Raw genomic sequence first — 20686 nt, forward strand, 5'->3', positions numbered from 1 at the left:
GCATTGCTATCTACAGATGCACACATACTTAAGTGCAAACGTGTCCCTAAGGCATCAGAACGCTCTACACAACAATGAGATACGTTACAGGTGAGCCAGACGTTGCACATTTTTTTAAAGTACATGGAGGTTAAGAATCTCGGGATGTTGAGCAGGTGTCGGCACTCCAACCTCGAAGTTGTTTCAAAGCTTCACTTGGAATTATGTTCTTTTATTATAACAGCCACACGTAATATTATGGAACTGTGTATTCTTTTATTATAACAGCCACATATAGTAGTTATTATTAGAGCTAGTGAAATAATGCTATAATTAAAAAGCAAACTTGGCGAGGTTGACTAAATTATGTGGCAACAAAAGACAGATTATTCTGCACATTCTGTGACCTATGGAAATCATTTTTTTAAACAGATGCAAAATAAAGGCACTCCTGTTGAACAAACTGCAGTGTAAATGTACTACTACTTACCTCAATGTAAAGACTCTTGACGTAGTCCATTGCACATTCTTATTTCCCTACATAAGCAAACTTGTGTAATCAGGTACTCATCCTCAAATCATCAGTAACAATCTTCTTTTGTGAAGTAATCAGAAAGTCATTGTCAAATCATCCTCAAGTTCTCAGGAAAAATCACACCTTGTGAAGTAATCAAGAAGTAATTTTCAAGTCATCTTAAAATCATCAAGCCTAGTTTCTAAAGGTTGCTGATGACTTCCAGAGCTCGATGATGTCTGATGACATGAAAATGACTTCTGAAGTAGTTGGATGATCATCCAATTACTATAGGATGGCTTCTAAAGTAATCCTCCTTGACCAGGGGAAACTGCAAACTTCTAAGTAGTAGGGATAACTTTACAGAAGACAGTGTCCCGCTTTGTAAAATGTGTGTGTGAACTTTCCTTCTAACTCCCTTTAAAGCGTTTTTAAAAATGGATTTAAGCTCGACCCACCTGTACATTATCCGAAGCCTTCTGTGAAACGTCTGTGTTTAGAGCCGCCTGGACCTGCGGAGAGAAGGCGGGAGTTGCTCGATGGCGCAGCTGTCAGTCTGAAACCTAGGACAGGTTCAGCCGTCAGGCATTGCTCTACATGTTTCAAATGATCAATAGCGCAGCTTCCCTTGGAGGCCATGCTTTTCTCACAGTCACCAGGTGCTGGCTTTGTTATGCCTGGAATGCTGAGCTCTTCCACCTGCAGGCACTCTAAAATGCAGCTTCCTGTCTGATTGCTGAAGAGAGGCACCGGGGACATTCCTCACTCATCTTGTCATCGGTGCCTGGGCTTCCTGGTCAAAGCAGATGCATTTTGAGATTCTGAGACTAACGAACTCTTGCACAGAGAAGTTTCTCTTAGCCATGGTAAATTAGTTAATGCGGACTACCAGGTGAGTCGCTCCTGGCATTGATAAGTGTTTTAATACCCACATCTTCAGAGGTTATACCGTGCAGTTGATTGTCTCAGTTGCTTTTCTGTGTTATTAACCTGTAACACGCAAATTATTGCCTTTCTGTGTTATTAACCACTAACTAGAAGTGGGCGAGCAAACACATTAACAGAGACAAGAGGCTGGCTCGGACCTTACTGTGCACGACCCGAGCCCTGAAAATATTTGCTAGTAAATCATACAACAAACATCACATGAAATATGATAAAGTTACTTCAATATCCCAAAAAAATATATCTCTTTTATTCGTGGAAGCTTCGACATTAGTAGAACACATTAAATCACAGCAGTGAGACCTTCTTAATAAAAGTGATAGTTTTTAAAACAGTTAGGGGGTCATTCTGACCCCGGCCGGCGGAGGAAGCCGCCGGCCTGGCTGGGACCGCCAGAATACCGCTGCGCGGTCAAAAGACCGCCGCAGGTATTCTGGGTTTCCCGCTGGGCTGGCGGGCGACCTCCAGAAGGCCGCCCGCCAGCCCAGCGGGAAACACCCTTCCATGAGGATGCCGGCTCCGAAAGGAGCCGGCGGAGTGGAAGGGGTGCGACGGGTGCAGTTGCACCCGTCGCGATTTTCAGTGTCTGCATGGCAGACACTGAAAATCTTGGTGGGGCCCTGTTACGGGGGCCCCACAACACCCCATACCGCCATCCTCTGCCTGGCGGCCAAAACCGCCAGGAACAGGATGGCGGTATGGGGGTCGGAATCCCCGGATTCCCCAGGGCAGCGGAAAACCGGCGGTACACCGCCGGTTTTCCGTTTCTGACCGCGGCTGTACCGCCGCGGTCAGAATGCCCAAGGGAGCGCCGCCAGCCTGTTGGCGGTGCTCCCGCGGTCGTTGGCCCTGGCGGATTTTACCGCCAGGGTCAGAATGACCCCCTTAGTCTGAACTCACATACCATAATATGTGTAGTTGTAAAGCACAGGTTCACTCGTGGGCATCTTGGTGCTGAATAACAGATGTTTATTGTTACCCAACTCAATGGTACTGCTAGCGCAGGTGTCTTTAATAAAATGTATTAATGAGTGTTTATGTATTTTGAATAATGAGTTTATGTAGAAAATGAATAACGCAGAAAAATAATGCACGCATTTGAAAATGTGACCTCAAAGAATGGCCACCACTGTTAACAAAATGTACTAATTAATGATTAATAAATGTGAAATGTTAAAAAGTAATAGATTAATGCAGTAATATGTCATATTAAGGGTTATGAAGTATGCTTGAGCTTTATTAATTGTAGGCCTTAACTTAGCAAGTGTCTTGGCCTATTTTGCCAGGCCTCATGCAGAAGCTGTATTTCTTAGCGTTTAATAAAAAAATGCTGACCAAGTGAATTAAACAGTGAAATGTCCATTGTCTTGTTAAATGTGCTTAATAGAAGCTTTTCGTGAGAACTGACTGCTAGGAGATGATGTTCCTGCTAGTGCAACATTTTATGTGTAATATATGTGAGATGGACTTTCCTAGGACAAGAACAATGAAGCTACTGACTGAAGTTGGAGCTGCAACAATATTGCTACCTGACAAACCAGATGATGAGAACACCGTAAGGTGGACCAATCAACTCTATGTGCATTGTGAAATATTAGAATTCATAGATTTGACATAGAAATAATATTGGATAAAGTATGAACATACAATTAACTGACCAATAGGGAATTAGGGGATAGTTTAGGTGACTTTGATATAACAACGCGACGGAAAGAAGAACTTAGAACTTTAGGAGAGATTTGAGATTTTAGGGGAAAGACATTCGTTCCGACATTGGGCTCATATTCCCTGACTGAGAGCCTGATGCCTTGCTGATCAATTGATGACCTGAGGACGAAGACTGATTCTCCTTTGCTGACCCATACCGAGGATAGGTATAATATGATAAATTGTGACTGATAAGCATATTTTGCTTTTTCTTTCTAAGTACCAACTGCGCTGTTTTGATAGAATCATAGTTAGATGTTTTCCAAACTTGTGTTACTAAATTGTTTTGCACGAAGCCGAACATGCTGATACTTATCTGGTGTTAGTTGAGGATTCTGACTATTGATGAATTGACTGACGTCTGATGGATTTCTCTACTTAACTACATGTATTAAATCTCATTAACGCAGCTGACTCTGCCATTGATTTGCTTAGATTGCGTTTCTTCCGCCGCGTTGGAAAACCAGTTTTATTTCTGTATGGGTTTCATTTGATTTTGAGATTAATCTACATGACCTTAGCATTGTTAATGTAGGGAAATAAACTTACTAAACTTTTAACAAAGGTGTGGTTATTCCTGGCTAAAAGGTCATGGTGCATGACATTTACTGACTATTGATTATTGATTTTATTGATTACTAATGATTATTGATCATTGTGTATTGATTATTGATTGTGTACTGGAGGTATGGTAAGAACTTCTTAATTGCGAGTCAAAACGTTCATCGTCCTAATCGCGTCCCCCTATAGGTATACTTATTAAGGTCTCACACTAACAGTACTCATTTTATGGACCTCAGAGGGATGAAAGGCTGAGAGGACCTACTGGGACCCTGTGACCAAGAGGTCAAACACAGGCCGCTGCAAAGGAAACATTAGCCCACAAAGTCACCAGACCCGGCTCATATTTGAAAGTGCTTTCATACATGATACGATGAAAGAAATAGTGTTTTGGTGAAATAAAATATTTGCCTGAGACCACAAAATTTAAGGAGGAAGTTATTATTTATCTATGTTATCTGGCTTCATTTTGTGCAAATCATCCAGAAAATGGGTACCTATTTGTCTTCCCTTATGGTAAGGCTTTGTTTTTACCTCTTAGTAAATATTTTTAAATATACCACAAACTCGGCTCAAATTTATCAGAGAGCTTTACATGAGCACCAATTACATTACAGAAGGTGACACACATTGTTTATAGGCTTTGTGAAAAGAAGGTCCTGATTTAGAACATGGTGGATGGGAATACTCTGTCACAAACGTGACGAATATCTCATCTGCCATATTACTATCCCATTATATACTAGGGGGATCGTAATATGGCGGACGGGATCTCCGTCATCTTTGTGACAGAGTATCTCATCCACCAAGTTCTAAATCAGGCCCTAGGTGATTTTCCTAGAGACTCATACAATATTGATTAGATGTCAAGATTCAAACCTGGTTCTCCCAGTTCACAGTCTGAAGCTCTGGCCATAACGCCATATCCTGGAGAGAAGGAGGATGGCAGGCAGATGCCACATGAAAGGTCGGATTGTTACGGGCTCAAGGTTCCAACCGAGACTCAAGCTGAGTCAGAGCCAAGCTTCAGACTCGAGCCTTGCTGGAGCTTCCAGTGGCATTCCCACCTCTACCTGTAACATGCAGTTTGTACACAGGCCACCTCAAATGGCACTTCACCTTTAAAGTTGTCTAATAAGCTTGAGCCTACATATAAAGATGGTGTTAAAAATGGATGCTCATAGATTTCTGTGTTTTATTTTAACAAACTATAGTTCTGCCATAGGGACAAAAAACGTTGGTGATATATGTTGGAAGAATATGTCAAAAGGCAACATTCTCCTGGAAACAGAATGTACGTGATTTTTTTAACCATAATTTTACTCCCCTCTAAAAATATTGCTTGATATATATATATATATCTATATATCTATATATATATATATATATATATATATATATATATATATATATATATATATATATATATATTATATATATATATATATATAAATATATATATATATATATATATATATAGATATATATATACATAAATATATATAGATACGTATTATATATGTATATATATATATATACATATATATATGTATATATATATATATATATATATATATATATATATAGAAATGTTGAGATTTAAATGGTAAAGTAGGACCAGTAATGGTTGTGCTCCAGTTTAATGAGCTGCTCTTTTGAAAGCCCGTGGGCTAACTTGAGAGTTCTACCCTCACTCTAAGAGTTGTACACAGAAGTTGAAGCGTAAAATACAGTATGGGACTACATTGCAATGGGAGTGGAGTCAACGAACTGGGGGCAAGGCAGAAAGAAGTATGGATACTACTAGAGGAAAATTAAAAATGATTGGGGTCATCGTTCCCAGAGGGTCCCACTCACTTCAACTATTGCATATATCCCACTGAATTCAACCACGAGCTACATGAATATTGGGTGCAAAGGGGGTCTTTAACCTAAACTTGTGCCTCTTGCACTCACTCTTTTTGCTGGGTAAAGTTTGCTTGAAATGATGCAAACAAATAGGGTAAACTTAAAATAATCATACCTCAGAATGTGGAAAACTCATACAATTTGCACTTTTTCCCCCATTAAGGGATTCAGCTCTGCGAACGATGAAGCAAATTATGCATCCAGTAAATCCCAACCGTACCATGAGAATTTACAATGTATGTAATTTTTACCACGGAGTGCATCCAACTGCCAATGACAGTCCATTGCCTGTTAACTTTATACTTGTCTTTGACCATGTTCAGAGCTCTGCTGCCCTTTGATAGATTCAAGCTGGAGAACTGGCATATACGTACAATATCGCTAGCATGGATGTAGCAAATTGCATAAAATTCTGAGTTTCTGAGCTAGGATTGCAGAGTGATGCACTAATTGCTCATCCTTGCCTTGTTTTGAAACATGAAACTAGTGCTATTAACATGCACAATTTTCAAAAAAATGTGTGGTCAGAAACCTGCAGGTCACCCAATTTGTTGCTAAGCCAGGATTCCATTTAGGGTGTATACTCTGGTTAATGACCAAAACACGATTTGTGTGGCCCTTGGAATAATTCCTATGTGCACTGACTACAGACAGTGCAAGAAAGAAACATGGAAGAATAGCTACCTCTCTGATTACATGCTTCTATGTCTCTAGAACATGTGCTGTATTTTCACATCTAGCAAGTTAGTGCATGCTCTACAAACACCACACATGTTTAATTGAATGCAAAAATGGTCCTTTGGTATGTTACAGGAACTTTTCCCACTTGAAAAAATAAGCAAAATCCAGTTATACAATTTCTGTTGGTTATTGAAAAGGAAATAGGGCAAAAATAGGACCAAATAGATTTTACACTGTTTTGGCTATTTTACATAAAAAAGATATTGGTTTTATTATTTAATAGTGAAGGATGTAAGTGAGTAAGTAAGTAAGATTTATTGTTTAGTTACTTAAAACGGTAACAAAAGTGAAAAAAGAGATAAACACTAGTTAAAAAGAAAGAAAAATAAATTTCTGATGTTACTAAGTATCCATCGAGGGATTATATACATTGTCCAGTCGTTTCGACTTGCACCCCATAGGAGCTTGTTTTAAAACATAATAGAGTGTTTCTACTTAAGATTTTGCTTGCGCCAGTGTGAGGAGAGCATCCCGTGTTGCCATAATACTCCATTGACAGGCATTGAGCTGTGAGCTGACCTCCTGTGGATCACAGGGGGTGTGGTGCTGATTAATGAAATCTTGCTGATTAATGAAATATTGCTTTTGTGACACCTGCAATAGAAACGTCACCAAAACACACTTCAACTGCAGGTCCCCGGGTGCAAAGCACGCCATCACTGCTTGCCTCAGTGTCCGTAAGCGTTTTTCATAAAATTTGATCTTTAGTAGGGCTTTTCGTTCCAGTGCAAGATGATTGCATGAGCAGAGGACACGGGGAGGTGTTCCGTGTCCTCACCACACAGGCGGCAGATTGAGTTGGTTACGTTCCTCAGCCAGGGGGCCGCATTTAAAGCTAGTGGTAGGAGACCTAGTCGATACTTTAAGAATGCGTCCTTTGTTCGTCTCGAGAAGCCCTAGCCTAGGTATGACTGTGGTGTCAAAGACAGGTAGATGTGCAAAGTCATCCATGCATGAGACCTCAATGAGAAGGCTGCTTTGTCCTCCAGTAGTGACTGAAGCCTAACTGATTTCCCAGCTGCTTTCTTGAAGGCGTTGTGTGGGATTGGGGTCCTCCACAAGTCGGTGAGCCCGGTCTTTTTAAGTGAATCATCTAAGTGGATTCTGAACGGGGAGGTGTTCTTGCGTTCAAGCTCTTGCCACATATGGTAGAGTGCCCAGGGAGGCACCATGGGCTTTGCTCCAAAGTTTACGTAGGCAACACGTCGAGCCAGGGATTGATTCAGCAGACCAAACTCCAGTCTTAGTTGGGCAGGGGAGGTGTATCTGGGGATGTTAAAGATCGCCCGGTAAACTTTGCTTACTGCATGGTTTAAGATATCAGAGTCCCTGCCTCTTTGTACTTCACTCCCGTATGTTATTGTGAGGAGGAGCTTGGCTTTTAGCATTTTTAAGAGGGCAGTGTATGAGGGCCCATTCAGAAGGGTTTTTAGTCTTTTTAGAGCTAGCGCTATGGCTAGGCGTTTTCCCATTAGGCTTTTCCTTTGATGCACGAAGTTCCCTGATTTGTCAATAACGACTCCAAGATATTTATACTTGTCTGTTTGAACAAGTCGTGTCTCATCCCAAAACCAGGCTCTCAAGGGTGCCTTTGATCTAATTGACAGTGTGCATGTTTTGCTAAAGATTGCTGTCAAGGCATTAGTGTCTGGTTAGTGCTGAGTGGTGTTTAGTAGTCTCTAAAGGCCTTTTTTCTGTGTGGCTGATCAGTACGAGGTCAGCGGCGTACATGAGGCATGGTAGTTCAAGGTCTCCAAGTTTTGGAGGGTGCGAGTTTGTGAGGGTGAGTGCACCTGCTAAGTCTGCTAGATATAGATTAAACTGTGGGAGCCAAAACGCAGCCCTGTTTTAGGCCTTTGGTAGTAGGGATCCGCCTTGAGAGATGAGTGCCTGTGCCCAATTTTTTCTGGACCCATGTGTCCAAGTGAAGGGCTATTATCAGGCGTAGACGTGGATGTGGAACCCCCAGGTTTCAAGCTTCTTCCACAGCAGATTCCTGTCCACATGGTCAAATGTGGCCTTGAAGTCAACAAAGCATAGATGGAGCTGACGTTTCAGTGTTATAACTTTGTCAGTTAAAAGAGCAATGGCCATGATGTTCGTGATGGTGCCAGTATGTTTGGAGAATCCTGTTTGAGTCGTAGGGATTATTCCCTTTTCAGTAGACCATGCAAGCAGATGATCCAAAAACAGGCCTGCAAAGTACTTTGTGTCGTGGTCAATTAAGTCAATCAGACGATAGCTATCGGGGAGTGACCTGTCCCCCATTTTAAAGATGGGGGAGATTATGGATCCCTTCCAGGACTGCGGAATCATTCCTGTCAGACCTATTTCCAGGTAGAGGGGTTCAAGAATCTTTCCACAGAAGGGTTTATTGTGCTTGAAGGCTGCGGGTGGGAGGCCATTTGGTCCCGGGGCACCTTCTCCCCGGCCCATGGCTATCTGATTTTTTATAGTGACCGAGTCAGTGGGTAATGTGAGCATAGTCTTTAGTGAAGGCCTGTGTGTAGGCAGACTTCCTGGTGAGATCGTGCATTGGGTGACCATGCTAAGTGATATCGGTCCATTGAAATGGACTCCAAGATGTTTGGCCCAGACGGCTTCTGGTATATGCGATGTAATGGCACCATGATATGGACGTGTGAGGTTGCATATTGCTTGCCAGAAGCGTGTACTGTTATTACTCCTTGCATCCGTGTGTAGTCTGGCCCACAAGTCTTCATTGCGGCTCCTATTGATTGCCCATTTTAGCTTCTTCAGTTTCTGTTTGTGGTACCTTAGGATTGTCAGAAGGTCTGGATTGCCTGGGCTGCCACGGAGTCGCCATATACTGGAGTTGATTTTTCTCTTTGCATCTCATAGTGCTGTCCTGTGGGCTTGTGCCAGGTGAGTTACAGCTGCAGGAGGTGGCAGTCGCCTCTTAGTGATTGGTTCCGCAAACATTCCACTTAGCCTGGTTGTGAGTTGTTCCCATTTCTGCAGTTCGCTGTCATTATTTGTTTCTAGTTTAAGTGCGAGATCCATTGCTGCTTTGATGACTTGATCAATGTTTGATTGCCCAGATTTGACACGTTTACAGTTTGTGGTGAAAGTGGTAATGTGTGCAATATTCGTTCTCTCCTTTTTGGTTATCCCCAGGATGATGGATAATTCTCATGGGCAGTGATCGCTCTCGCTCATGTTGCCTAGCTGGAAAGAGGCTACTTGCTTGTATAGGCGAAGGGAAATGAATGTGTAGTCAATTGTGGTAGAGGCTGTGGTTGAAAAATATGATGCTGCCAGAGGCGAGTCCTCAGTAAATCTGCTGTTCAGGGCTCTTAGCTGTAATAATTCTAAGCCATTGAGCAAAGTCCTGCTGATCTCTGTGGGACAGCCGTGTTTATTGGCCCCTTGTATGGGAAGGTCCCAAGTACTTGAAAGGGGAGTTGTGGTTTCATCTGTTGAGGATCCTAATAGATGCAAATTAAAGTCGCCTGAGAAAATGAGGTAGGCCGCGTCGGCTATGACGCTGCTACTTATGTAGTTCTCGAGTAGAGCCACTAGATTATTAGCATCACTGAGTTTAAGTTTGGGGTGAAGGTAGGTGTTTACAAGAACTATCTCTGCTGTGGGCATACTCGTAGTGGCGGCAATTCACACAATATTGATGGAGTAGCAGATGGAGTGCAAAGGGGTGACTCTAGCCGATAGTGCTAAAGAGACATAAGTGGCCAAGCTACCTTGCGGGTGTCCATACTTCGCCTTCCTGGTTGCTGGGGTGATGAAGCACATATAGCCCTTTCATCCAGCCAGGTTTCCTGCATTAATATAATGATGTGACTAAACTTAAGATGACAGGATGAAGGGTGCACACTGCCTGGCACACTGGCACACGTTTTCTGACAGAGGCATTATGTTTATTTTAGTGCATGAGAAAAAAGTCACTTCAGTTTACTCATAGCTATAGAAATGTTCATCATGGTTAGCTCAGCCAGTGCTCTGTATCTCTGGACATGTGTTTCTGGACTATTGTCTTTCATTTCGGAAAGTAACATCAGTTTGGGGATGATTAAAAATGCTGCTCATAGTCTTTCAGATCAAGTACCACTCCTGAAGCTCAGGTGCAGCCAGGGGGGCTCTTCAGCAAGTAACCCAAAGAAGAGCCAGTCAAAGGAGTGGTGATAGCAAACTCCCTGCCAAATCAGCACACATTTTATCCCAAATACTTTATGGTAAAGGTAATACATGCTAGCAGTCACTTTAATTTACTCACAGGTATTTAGGTTTTCACCATTATTGACACTGTCAGTGTTGTGCATCTTTGTACGCGTGTTCCTAGAGCATTGTCCTTCATCATCAGACAGTAACACATTGGTATAGCACTGTTTGTAAATGCTGATCAAAGACTTTTGGATTAACTACCACTTCGAAAGCACAGGTGCAAGCACAGGAAAGAAAGGAGCCTCGTGCCTAGCATCTCAGCACACATTTTATTGCAGATACATTGTGGTAAGTACAGTGCATGATAACAGTGACCTTTGTTTACTCACAGATTTTGAAGTGTTCACCATGGTTGGCACATCCTGTGTTGTGTATTTTTTCATATGTGTGTTTGCATTAACATCTTAGCTGCTGGGCCTTTCGTCCCCCCCCCAGTGCTGAGACCTTTTTTGGCTATTTGGGGTAGTTTGCACTTAGGCCTTCATAACTTTTTATCCACATAAGCTATCCATGCCAAATTTGCATTCTTCTTTTTCCAAGATCCTAGGGACTCTAAAGGTAACCAGGGTTTCTGGGTTCCCCTGGAGGAGACCAAGAAATTAGCCAAAATACACATCAAATTTTGTTTTTTTCAAAAAATGGGAAAAAAGGGCTGCCGAAGAAGGCTTGTGTTTTTTTCCCCTGAAAATGGCATCAACAAAAGATTTGTGGTGCTAAAATCACCATCTTCCCAGCTTTCAGGAACAGGAAGACTTGAATCAGAAGACCACATTTTTCAACACAATTTTGGCATTTTACTGGGACATACCACATTTTTACTATTTTTGGTGCTTTCAGCCTCCTTCCAGTTAGTGACAGGAATGGGTATGAAACCAATACTGGATCCCGCAAAGCTAAGCATTTCTGTAAAGTAGACAAAATTCTGAATTCAGCAAGGGGTCATCTGTGTAGGTCCTACAAGGTTATCCTACAGAAAATAACAGCTGAAAAAAAATATTGAAATTGAGCTGAAAAAAACTGCCATTTTTCTCAGCGTTTTACTCTGTAACTTTTTCCTGCAATGTCAGATTTTTTAAAGCAATATACCGTTACGTGTGCTGGACTCTTCTGGTTGCAGAGATATATATGGCTTGTAGGTTCATCAAGATCCCTAGGTACCCAGAGCCAATAAATGAGCTGCACCTTGCAATGGGTTTTCATTCTATACCGGGTATCCAGCAATTCATTTGCTGAAATATATAGAGTGAAAAATAGGTATAAAGAAAACCTTTGTATTTACATTTGGAAGGAAAAAATGGAGAGAAAGTCAAGGGGCAATAACACTTGTTGTGCTATTCTGTGTTCCCCCAAGTCTCCCGATAAAAATGGTACCTCACTTGGGTGGGTAGGCCTAATGCACGCGACAGGAAAGGCAACATGGACACATCACATTTTTACATTGAAATCTGACGTGTTTTTTGCAAAATGCCTAGCTGTAGATTTTGGCCTCTAGCTCAGCCAGCTCCTAGGGAAACCTATGAAACCTGCACATTTTTTAATACTAGACACCTAGGGGAATCCAGGATGGGCTGACTTGTGGGACTCTGATAAGGTTCTGTTATCCAGAATCCTTTGCAAACCTCACAATGTGGCCCAAAAAACACTTTTTCCTCACATTTCGGTGACAGAAAGTTCTGGAATCTGAGAGGAGCCACAAATGTCCTTCCCCTCAGCGTTCCCCCAAGTCTCCCGATAAAAATGATACCTCACTTGTGGGGGTAGGCCTGGTCCCCGCGACAGGAAATGCCCCAAAACACAACATGGACACATCACAATTTGACAAAGAAAACAGAGCTGTTTTTTGCAAAGTGCCTAGCTGTGGATTTTGGCCTCTAGCTCAGCAGGCATCTATGCAAACCTAGCAAACCTGCACAGTTTTGAAAACAAGACACCTAGGGGAATCCAAGATGGGGTGACGTGTGGGGCTCTGATCAGGTTCTGTTACCCAGAATCCTTTGCAAACCTCAAAATGTGGCCAAAAAAACACTTTTTCCTCACATTTCGGTGACAGAAAGTTCTGGAATCTGAGAGGAGCCACAAATGTGCTTCCACCCAGCGCTCCCCTAAGTCTCCCGATAGAAATGATACCTCACTTGTGTGGGTAGGCCTAGTGCTGCGACAGGAATAGATCACACAACGGTCAATGTTGGTACTTACATGAGGCAACTGTTGACCCTGGGGTGATCCATTCCTTACGCAGGCACTAGGTATAGGCTCTTAAGTGGGGTAGTGTTTTTATCAGGATAGATGAGGAATCACTGGGTGGTAGGAATTTTGTGGATCGCAGCATATTCCTGTAGTTTGTGTGACAGAAATGCCAGAAAAATAGAGTTTTTATTCAACATTTCAGCTTTGCAGGGTATTCTGGGTAAGAAAACTTTGGGGAATCCACACAAGTCACACCTCTGTGGACTCCCCCGGATGTCTAGATTCCAGAAATGTTTGGGTTTAGTATGTTTCCCTATATAGCCCCCGTACCCAGGACCAAAAACACAGGTGCCTGCCTTACAAAACCAGTTTGTTTTGTGATAGATAATTTTGATGTCTCCACAATACAATTTGGGCAGTGGAATTCGGGGCTGAACTAAATTGGGGAGCTCCCAAGAGAGCACCCTCTCTGTGCTTGCCCCCGCATTCACCTGCTCTCTAGGTTGGGCTAACCCATTATTGCCTTATTGCACAGACTGTGCTTGCGAAGGGACAACAGGACTGCCCTCATCACCTCTCTCACAATTTACTGGAAGAAGTTATCCAATGGGACTCTTCCAACTGAAAAATCACTCCCAGAGTCTGCGCCATTGTCCTGTCCCTCAGATGCTGTCTCAGTATCTGCTGTCTCAGTCTCTGAACCTATGTCAGAGCTGTCCTCTGTTACCAGAGTGACATCAGCAGCAGTCATCCATCAAGATGCCATCTCTGCTATTGGCTAAACTGTTGCTCTAAAACACTAGCCTACATAGACCGTCACAAAATTGCTGGTGTGTGTGTGTGATACGTGCAACAGTAGAGGCCACCTTACCTGCGCTTCTTCCCTCAATCAGCACGTTCTTTCAAGACACTCAAACACCTTGTCACATACCATTCGTCACGGTCTTTAGCACCTCCTGCGCCCAGTCCAACAATCAATATTGGTGCTTCTACTCCCATGTCCTCCTCCTTGGATTCCCTCATTAACACCCAGCAAACGTGCTCTTCATCTTTCCATAGCCACCCCCCACCCCGCATATACATTTCATTTGCATTATAGCGCAGGTAGTGGCTGACTTTACTAACGTACTCAGCTATTTACTTAAAATACAGATTTGCTCTTTGAAGTAGTCATATAAACCTTCTGCACTTCTTTATGGCACTAAAACTGCCACTAGACAAAAGTCTGTTCCTTTTGTAGCAGAAACATAATCACAAGACTTACTTGATTTCTTTATTGCTGCCTAAAAGCTACAGTTGAAATGCGTCAGTTGAAGTATGTGCACTGCTTTGAAGCCGTAAGATATATATATAAATCACTTTTATATGTGGGTCTGGTTTTCCTGGGGGCCGATTGCAGCCCCCAGGGAAACCACACATGCACTGAAAAGTGATATATATATATATATATATATATATATATATATATATATATATATATATATATATATATATATCTCTATATAGATATATCTATCTACATGGATATATCTATAGATAGATATACATATATATACATATATATATAGATCTATATATATATATATATATATATATATATATCCATGTAGATAGACATATCTATCTATATATCTGTATTTTTTTTGTGGTAGTTGTAGGGTTTCCTTGGAGCCAAAATGACCCCCAGGGAAACCCTACAACAACAATTTTTTTTTTTATAAATTAGCCCCTGTGAGTAGCGCGATCGTGCACCCCCCCTCCCCCCACCCCCCCGGGGGCCACACCATCGAAATTTAAAAATATGGCCCCACAGGGGGTCGCCCTGCCGACGGACGATCCCCTGTCAATGTCCTTTTAAAAAAATATATATATATATTGCCCCCTCCGGGGGCCCCAACAATAAATTTTAAAAATATGGCCCCTGGGGGGAGGCCGGCCCGTTTTCCTAGGGGGGCCGACCCCCCAAGTGAAATCCCTGGCATCTAGTGGCGTTTCCTGGCCCCCGATTGCAGCTGTGCTGCGATCGGGGGCCAGGAAATGCGTCCAGGAAGGCCTCATATGAAAGGGGAGACTCTCCCCTTTCATTCGAGGCCTTTTCGAACGCGGGGAAGGCCGCTTGGGGCCATTTTCCCCATCGGAGCAGGAAGCGGCTCTACGGCCGCTTCCTGCTCTGATGAGGAAAACAACAGTGTGACGTATGTCACAATGGGGCCGGTGGGGGGTGGGGGTAGACACGAAAGCTCTTGGGTGTCTCCCAGGGATTAAAAAACTTAAATAAAATCATCGGGTGCGACGCACCCGAGGATTTTCAAACCCCCTCCCCGGTGTCGGCCACTGGTCGTTACCCACGCGCCGACGCCCGCACTAAAGGGGTTAATGTCCTTCATTTCAAGGAGAAACACATCAATTTGGGGGAGTCTTTTAAGGTTAAGTACCACTGCTAGAGGGCAGGTGCTTTGACAAGGGCTCTTTAGCCAGTAACTACAAGAAGAAACCAATGAAAGTATGGGTGATAGCACACTGCCTGGTATACCAGCACACATTTTCTTCCAGATGCATTATAGTAGTTGTGATGCATGATGACAGTCACTTTAGTTTACTCACAAGTATCAGGGTGTTCACTATTGGTAAAGTCAATGCAGTGTAGTGCTGGACACACGTTTCCGTATTATTATTCTTCATCAGAAGTGAGTAACACACTGGTTTGGGAGGTTGGACATGCTGCTGTCATGACCACACAAACTTGCCAAGTCAAATCAAAGAAGTGCATGAGAAAAGCAAAGAGATATCCTCAGTGGAGACAGCAAAGCCCAAACTGGAAGAAGGTTTGCAGAGTAATCTTGCGCTTATTTCAAAGGAAGAATCAAGAAGAGAAGATCCAAGATGGCCGCTGTGAGTCCTGAAGGTTAGTTACAGTTCTAGTCTTGCAATCGGTTGGTTGCTAGGTTACGAGCTCTCCAGCTGGAAGCCTTGCACTTCAACTGAGTTCTGACAGGAATCAGCTGTGTGGAGAGAGAGCGCGCTTCAGAACAGAAACTCCTGTGAGGTAAAATTACATTTGAAGATTATATTACAGAAAACGGATAAATATTGTCAAGGTTTATTCGAAGAGTTTAATAGTAGACCGTTCCCGTGAAAGTCGGCACGGCTACAGAGTTAATGTATGAATTAACCTTATGTTTACAAGGTTCTTGTTTAAGATATTAAAGTCAAAGAAATAACAAACTTTAAAAGAGCAAGTATCTACAAATGTCAAGGTTATAAACAAAGGCCAAGTTTAAAGGAGAAACGAACTGTTAACAAATAAGCATTTACAAATTCAATGGTAATAAACCAAAATAGAGTTTAAAAGAGAAACAAACTTAAATAAACAAGCATTTACAAATACAAGTTATCAACAAATGTCGAAGTAAGAAAGGAGAAACGAACTTTAATAAACAAGCATTTACAAATACAAGTATTGACAGAAGTCACAATAAGACAAGAGAAATTAAATAACATCAGCTGATTTGAAGAACGCATTATCACCAACTATATATATATATATATATATAGCAACATAAAACCAATCTCTAACAAAGGTTGAGAAGTTCTTCCAGAATCAGTAATAAGCATTTTTTTAATAAGAGCTATCATTTATAGAGAGAAGCAAGGCTACAGAGAACTCAGGGTGAGTGAAGAAATAATAGAATTAAAGAGAATTAAGTGTTGAGAGTAGAAAGTGAAAAACTGATGTTGTATGTCCCTAGTAATTGCGACTGTGACTCTTGCAGGTGCTGTATCCAATCTTAGATGTGAAGAGGCAGACTGAGTACTGGCGTTCATCATCTCTGTGGCAGTCTCTCTACCATCCCATTCCCCTTTCCCCCTCCGGGGTACTCAGGACGAAGGATTAATATTCGTTGTGAGTAGCTCGGGTCGGGACTGAGGAGTTATCTTCTGCTTCTGAGGAAATTGAATTGAAGTATCCTGACAGCTGCTCAAATTCTTTACAGGTAAAGTCCCACTCCTAGAGTGAAGGTGTAGTCCCAGGAGCTCCTCAGCCAGTAACCTCAGTTCAGTGACAAGCCAGTCAAAAAGAAAAAGGGTGGACAAACTGTCTGGCATATCAGCAGACATTTTTTTCCCAAATGAATTCTGGTCAATGAGGTGCATGCTAATAGTCTCTTTAGGATTATTAGGCTGGCAAGCCTTTGTGGATACACCTATGCTCTGGAGTGGTACTTAACAAGAGAGACAATGGGCAGCATTTCAAGCATCTCTAAACCAACCTGTTAATCGTTGCTGATGATGGAAAAAGAATGAGAAACATGTCTTCAAAGATACATGCTTTACCTATGCCAACATGTGGCAAACACTCTTCATCTAGTAAGTAAATTAAAGTGACTGTATTCAGATACTGTATTGACTGTAAATCATCTGAGTAGACCAGTACTGTTATTCCAAGCAGTGGGCTCCCCTCCCTCTTTGACAGTGAACTCCTTCTTGAAGGTATTAGGCTGACAAGCCTCTGTGATGTACTGGTTCTCTATTGTGATACTTTACCTGAGAGACAATTAGCAGAATTTCAATCACCCCATATCAACCTGTTACTCTCTAGTAATGACAGACAAAAAACAGAAACACGTCCCCAAAGAAACCAGCCCATGCTGTGTCAAGATGTGGCAAATACTCTTCAATTTGAGAGTAAATTAAAGCAAGTGCATTCATGTACTGCATCTACCACAATGCATTGCACTGAATTGGTCCTGTTATGCCAAGCAATGTGCTATCATTCCCCTTTGATTTAATACACCATCATTCAGTTTCATTTGTAGTTTGAGCGTAAATGTTCAACCCCATGTATACTTTTAGTATACTTCTTATGGCTTAAAGTGATTTCATTTGTTGGTTTCAGTGTCCTTTATAAATTCTTGCTCGCTGGTGGTCAGTTATACCTTTTTCTCCCTCTTTTTTCTGTTTTGGAGCAGTGTCCAACTACTGTATTATTTCACTTTGCTTTCTTTATCTGTTGCTGTGACAGACTATTTTTGTCATTTCTTGGTTGCTCACTTTTCACTGTGGGTGTTTTGGGCAGGTAGCTACCTGTGTTTTATTTCAGCATTCCACTCATCCTACCTCCTTCCATGTCACTGACATTTGTTTTGGATTATTCCAGTGCTGTCCTTGTTTACCTCCGTCTCCTAAAATAAGCTTATTTTACAAAAGAAACACGCATGCTTAACCATTTAGGTCACTGCTCACAAAAGCCACAATATGCCTTTTCTGGTTGAATGTAGCTAAACCTAGAAGCAATGTTGTGAAACTTGCAGAGACTCATCTGGAGCCTCTCTCAGGGCCCCCTCCCTTCCAGCCCCCAGAGACATCGCACACAAGGCATTTCTTATCTCATTTATGGGAGCCATCAATCTTCTAAGGCTGCTTTGCTATTGTTAGCTTCATTAGAGCTTTGTTGAAATGTGAGGCAAAACTGCTTGCAAGACTTTTCATTCTGTTAACAGGAGCCCCAGTGACCATCAAAACATGGCAGAACAAGACAACAATATGAGGTATGGTTGAGCAATTAATATGGCAAGAAATGTCCAGCTCTGAATTTACAATGCCAATAGCTCTAACTCATGAAAATGCGAGACCTATTGCATTGCAAATGCTTGTTATTACAAATGTCCCAAAAGTAGTGGCAAATAAGTTTAGCTTTTTTATTTTTTCAAAAAGTTATTCTCTGACTAGAATTTCATTGAATAAAACTCCACTACAGGCGTAAAATCATTTATTAGCAAAAATGTAAATATATGTAGTCAGAAACATAATTTTTTTCATTTTCTGCAGGGTGGAAAAATACTTTTATATTATGGACTGGGGAAAGCACCTACACACATAAACACAAATACAGACAGGACCACAGTGTAACATTGATGTGCTGCATTGTTTGCTACTTTCCAGAGTTTTGCAATACAGCCCCCTTTAAATCAGTGAGAAACATTGATTCAGTATTCTTCTGAATTAATGGGCAAACGACCTTTATTATATTCTTAAGAGATCAACAGATTGTTAAAGAGAGAATTTTACTTTTACCCCAGTGCATATCTGACTCATATGGATACAAAGTTTACTAATCACAAGACTGCAACTGATAGTAGTTGTACTGGTGCACAGAGTAATTATTAGGGCCTGTCCAGTCTAACTGTAGGACTAAATGATTTGTCAAATAGATTATATTTAATCTGTATTTCTTGTCATATATTTATTTGCAAGAAAGATTTCAGAGACTATTTTCTGTGGAAGAATCTAGAGTCCGTTAGATATATTTACCCTTGTCATCTCATCAATGGAATGTTGAAACTGCTGAAAAGAGTGCAGGAGTGGATGAGGCAGTCGCAGACAAGTACCAGAAGAGATTAGAGGTCAGCAGTGCTGAATTTGTAAAAGAATAAGTGCTGGCACCCAAAAGTTTGTCTCAGAAGCTCTTTGCCGGTGCTATCAAAGATTGGGGTGCCGAATACCAAGGCTGTGTAGTCTTGATTACACCTCATGCCTCTACCATTTTACATTCCCTGCCCTTTCATTTAGATCCTACAGCATCATTATCATCCATGCTTTCTTTCTTTGATGCTGTTTTTCGTCTTTCTTTTCATTGTCCTTTCCTCCTTTTGTGTTTTTCTCTCCCTTACTCAAAGTATTATGAAGAAAAGTTAAATGTCAGGCCCCAAAATAAGTGCTGGTGGCCCCCAATTGCAACCGCTGACTCAAATTAAGCACTGGATGTCAGGTGTACAGCAATAGAGATCAAGGTCAGGATGTCAAAGTATTTTGTTGGTAATCCTGATAGAAGCCTTCATACATATAGGCTCTCATTACAACCCTGGTGCTCGGTGATAAAGCAGCAGTAATACTGCCAACAGGCTGGCGGTAAATACCGCCAAATTATGACCATGGCGGAAACAGCTCAGAAAGACAGCCACTTTAACACCGACCACCAGGGCGGAAACAACAGGCACCACGGCAGTAGCCACCTACAGCCAGGCGGAAGTCAATGTTCCGCCCACCGTATTATGAGACAGGAAATTGCCACCTTTTCCGGGGCGGTACCAACGACATCAAAAGCCTTGTGGAAACAGTGTACAGAAGGGAAACGACTCACCTGTGGAGACTCAGGGAAGAACCACGCCGCCATGGAGCCCGAGCTGCATGTCTTCCCCATGATCTTCTACGTTCTGATCCACCACAAACATCAACGCTGGCGAAGACGACCACGGTGAGTACAGCCGCCTAGCACATAGGGGAAGGGGGGAGGAAAAAGAGAGTGACACATACACGCAACACCCCCACCCTCAACATCATACACACAAGCAGATGCAGTAACATAATATATTTCCTCCGTACCCCTCAGGACAAATGCAAGGACAACACCAATAGATCAAAGTGAGTGTAATAAGCTAAATATAGTAGTAATACGTGCTTCCAAATCAAAAATGATATACATATTTACAAATTAAGGGACACTGTCCAGTCCTCAATGTTCATGGGCCACAGGGCCACATTACAAAGTCCAAGGCCCCACTTGTCTCCTGCAACAACACAGAGAGAACACTGCAGGGGTATCAGTTCGAAAAAAGGCAGGCACCTCAAGGGGATGGGGAACGGGGGCGCACCTCAGCCGGAAGATGAAACAACACCACTGGTCATGGAGTGGGCAACATGCCCTGTGCTTGGTCCTAGGGAGTACAAGGTCACCATCTCTCAAGTGGGTGACTTGCCCACATTTTCTGGAGGGGGCAACATGCCCTGTGCTTGTCCTGGGTAGTGCAAGGCCACAGTCTCTCAAGTGGGTGACTTGCCCACTGGCTCTGGAGGGGGCTTTGTGCCCTGTGATTTTCATCCTGGGGAGGATGGGGTGAGTGGGTGACTTGCCCACCTGCTCTTCAGGGGACTTTGTGCCCTGTG

The sequence above is a fragment of the Pleurodeles waltl genome, chromosome 1_1 (assembly GCF_031143425.1).
Source record: "Pleurodeles waltl isolate 20211129_DDA chromosome 1_1, aPleWal1.hap1.20221129, whole genome shotgun sequence".
Taxonomy (NCBI): Eukaryota; Metazoa; Chordata; class Amphibia; order Caudata; family Salamandridae; genus Pleurodeles; species Pleurodeles waltl.